Genomic DNA, 4,692 nt, shown 5'->3' on the forward strand with positions numbered 1-4,692 from the left:
AAGAATATGTACTATGTACATGTATAGATACGTATATAACATATATAATCATATATGTGTGTGCATAATTAAGATTTAACTTTTTACTAGAAAGAAACCAAACCCGTCAAATGGCATGCTAGTTTTCCAGGACTGCATAACACACTGCTACAAATTAAGTAGTTTAAACAATAATAATATATTGACTCAAAGCTCTGGAGGTTAGACAGTTGTAATCATGGTACTGTTATACTGGATTCCTTCTAATGGCTAAAGACAAATTTGCTCATGTCTTTCTCCCTCGCCTCCTGGTGGTTTGCTGCTGCTGCTGCTGCTGCTGGTGTGTGTGTGTGTGTGTGTGTGTGTGTGTGTGTGTGTGTGTGTGTTTGGGGGCTGGTTTCTAACCCTTTTTATTTTTTATTTGGAGACAGGGTCTAAGTAGCCCAGGCTCGCCTTAAGCTTGTGGTCCTCTTGCCTCAAAGTCTCATATTGGCTAAAAATCTTTGTTCTTTGACTTGCAGAAGTCAATCTCAGCCTCTCTCTCTCTCTCTCTTTTTTTTTTCCCTGTGAGTCTGGGGATGGAACCCAGGGGCATTCGACCTTGGAGCTACACCCCCAGACCTATATATTTTTTTATTCTTTATTTTGAAACAGGGTCTCACTGAGTTGCGGAGGGCCTCACTAAGTAGCTGAAGCTGTCCAAGAACCACAATCCTCCTGTCTCAGCCTCCGGACTGCTTGGATTACAAGTGTGCGCCATCATGCTTGGCTTTGATCTCAGCCTTTTAAGTACTGGGATTTTAGGCGAGTGCTACTATTCTGGGCTTGGTATGAATATCTTATAAGAGTAGGATAAAATAAGGAAAGCAAATGGAATGTTGAATTTGAGAGGAAGCTTGATTTGCTTGGTACCTGAAAAAAAAAAAAAGCATTATCAACAAAAGTGTTGAGGTTCATAAATTTAATTACCTTGATTGGGGTAGGTGTTTTTGTTTTTGTTGTTGTTGTTTTTTTTTTTTTTGTGGTACTGGGGATGGAACCCAGGGGCATTCTGCCTCCAAGCTACACCTCCAACCCAGATTTTTATTCTTTTTTATTCTTTATTTTGAAACAGGGTCTCACTAAGTTGCAGAGAGTCTAGTAGTTGAGGCTGGCCAGGAACCTATGATCTTCCTGTTTTAGTTTCCCAAGTACTGGGATTACAAGCATTGCCACCACACCCGGCTTTGGGTGGGTTTTGAAGGGATTTAGCCCTTCCCCAATTCCCGCCCCATTCCCTCCCCTCCCTCCTTCTCATGTTTGGCTTAGTGGTTGACTTTGATGTGTCTGTGAGCATACATCATGCACATTAGGGAGTTTCCCTCTTTCTTCTCCCATCACTCCCAGTTAGGCCTCCTTTTAATTGGGCATTTTGAAAAACATAAAAAGCATATAAAACTCCATTATTTTATGGATATTTGGGATTACAAAGAAGATACCTACTATTTTTTGTTTTTGTTTTGTTTTTGGTACTGGGATTGAACTCAGAACTCAGAGGCCTTCTTCCTCTCAGCTACACCCCCAGCCCTATTTTTTATTCTTTATTTTGAAACAGGGTCTCATTAGGCTTTGGAGGACTTCGCTAAGTAGCTGGGGTCATCTGTGAGGCTGCAATCCTCCTGTCTCAGCCTCCCAAGTGCTGGGAGTACAGGTGTGCACCACCACTCCTGGTGACACTTATTGTTTTTTTATAAGCTTTATGGAGAAGTTTATTATCTTACAGTCTGGAGACTCAAGGGCAGGCACTGTCATCAGAGTGTCTCTGGAGTGGATATCAGGGCACACTGCAGCCAGGACGACTTGTTCTTTGCATAGGATAAATGAATTCCTAAATGCATTAAAGAACTCTGTTCGGCACAAAGTTCTCCATATTGTTCTAGGAGATGGGAAAATACATGACTCAAGACTGGAAATAGGTTCACAGAATTTACACACACACATACACAGAAAAAAACCAATTGTTTTGCCAATTAGCACAAATAGTTAAAACTAACCATAAAATGACTCAGTTGTTAATACTTTTAGGGCAGGAACTGTTTTCCTACTGTTTTTTTTTTTTTTTTTTTTTTTTTTGCAACCCAGCCCAATACCTTGCATCTGCCTGTTTCTCAATAAATATTTGTTGAATTTTGAGCCGGGCGTGGTAGCGCACACTTGTAATCTCAGCATTCCTGAGGCTGAGACAGGAGGATCGTGGTTTGTGGCCAGCCTCAGCTACTTAGTGAGGCCCTCTGCAACTTAGTGTGACTCTGTTTCAAAATAAAGAATAAAAAATAGGGCTGGAGGTGCAGTTCAGAGATAGAATTCCCCTGGGTTCCATCTCCAGTACTGCAAAAATAAATAAATAAATAAAATAAATTTGGTGAATTTAATTAAGAAAGGACTTGAACAGCATGGGTGGGGTGTTTTTCATTTGTTTGTTTGCTTGATTGTTTTTTATTGGCCCATGTTAGGTACATTTAGGTTAAAAAATCAATGACTTTGTAAATATTTAGATAATTAAATGTAGCATGAACTAAAAAAGAAATTCAAAAGCTTAACATTTTGAGGTTGTAAAGAAGAGGATTGTATGTATTTTCATGCGGTTATTTACTAACTGAACACAAATAAAAGTAAAGGAGCCACCCAGAAAAGATGGTGCGGCGGTTCCTGGTTTCTTTTGCCCTGTCTTTAACTGTGACTGCCAGTGGAACACCTGGCTTCTATTAGACCCTTTGCTCTGTAGCCTAAGGACCAAGAGGCTGAGGGTAAAACTTTGTGAAAATCTTTGACCCACAGGCTGGGACAGCTGTGAGCTGTGAAGGAAACCTCATCTATGTGAGGACAGGGAGGTGATTTCTTGCCTTGTTTGTTTTATACATGTTCCCGATCAGGTGGAATGTTTGGGGCGCTGAGCCTAATTTGCGTATGTGTTTAAATTCTTCCCTCCATCTCTGGGTCATTTCAGCATTGATTTCACCTGCCAAGGTAGCCTCTGCTTTAAAACACATCTCTTTTTATTTAGGGTTTAGCAGTTAATCACTCCGTAATAACATGTTTTGAAGACACAGGCTTTGGAGTTGGTGAGGGGTTAATTCTGAAATATTCACGCTCCAGTGGGTCGACCAGACAGACTTTTATGTGTGCCTGGGGCAGCCTTTGACTTAGTAGAAACAATTTTTTTCCTTTTCTAAGGAAAGATCTGATTATAGTCTGTTGATAAAATAAGAATTCTTGCTTCAGGCAGCATCTGCAAACAGGCTGTAGGTGCTGGTTCCGCAGGGGCTGCGGGGCCTCAGGCTGAGCTCCCAAGGCGCAGGGCCTGCCGGCTGCATGCGCCCCTGTGCTGGGCGTCCAGTTACTCTCCTTAGTTTTCTGTGTTCCTCACACCTCCCTAGAGCTCCACCTTTCTCCCCCCAAATTGCCTCCTATTGGAAAGCTGGGTCACATTAGCTACTTCTTCCTGCTTTCCAACCTTAAGTCTCTGAAAGTACAATTTATATAGAGCCACACCTATTTATATTAACGCCTAACCCCCTCTAATTTCCACCTAAACTCACTATTGAAAAGTCAAATACCAATTCTGGCTCCGTGGCGCATGCTTGTAATCCCAGGATTCAGGAGGCTGAGACAGGAGGATCCCGGTTCGCAGACAGCCTCAGCTACTTGGTGAGGCCCTTTGCAACTCAGTGAGATTCTGCTTCAAAAGAAAGAATAAAAAGTAGGGCAGGGGGTGTTCTTGGAGGTAGAATGCCCCTGGGTTCCATCCCCAGTGCCGCAAAAAACAATAAAATAAATAAATAAATAAAATAAATACATAAATAGATAAATATAAAATACCTACTGGACTCAAGATGACCAAGTTATCTTTTCTAAAGGAAATAATTTTGAAATAACTTATTATTGTCCATCATGGTGACTGTGAGTTGTGAAACCTGTAGCTGGCTGGGATTCTTCTCCACTTAAGGGATGGCTTTCGGAGAGGTCCCGCCGTTGGAGGTGTTCCATCTGAAATTCAAACCCAGGTCTTGTTTCATCCCCAGGCTCTCATATTAGGAATGGCTACACTACTTTTACTTTCCTCACAGATGCTTACTTTGACCAGGAAGTTTTATTGTGAAAATTCATGCCTTGGAACTGAGAAATTTATCCTTTGTATTTTTTCTGTTGTTGTTGTTGTTGGCCAGCGGCTATCCTCAGCCAGAAGGTTCTAGATTTGTCGGTTTGCTAGGGTGGTTAAGGTGGAGATTCAGCATTTGGGTGTGTCCCTGAACAAAGCTATTTATGACAAGCTTAAAAATTCCATTGTGTAGTACTCACCCCCTGCTGCAAAAGCACATTTACATGACACACAATATTCTGCTGGCCTCAAAGCAGTCAGAAAGGTAAAAACAAATTTTTAAGAAAAGAGGCTGGCAGCTGTCATCTTGCCTTTCTAGGGCCTGCCCGCTTTATGGAGAAAGGACCAGGAAGTGTTAACCAAACCTTTAGAAGCAGTACAGGCTATGTGAGAGTCTGGATGAATAAGAGGTTTTACTGTCGCTGTTTTTTTTTTCCTTCTTCTTCTTTTCTTATGAACAACTAAAATAACAGAGGAATTTCCCTTTGAAAACCACTGAGATGTTCCAGTGAGAAGTCTAGGTCATCTTTGTCTTGCTGTGGAGGGTTCAAGGTCCAGTTGTGCTCTAAGGAGAT

This window comes from Muscardinus avellanarius (assembly GCF_963383645.1).
Source record: "Muscardinus avellanarius genome assembly, chromosome: 12".
Taxonomy (NCBI): Eukaryota; Metazoa; Chordata; class Mammalia; order Rodentia; family Gliridae; genus Muscardinus; species Muscardinus avellanarius.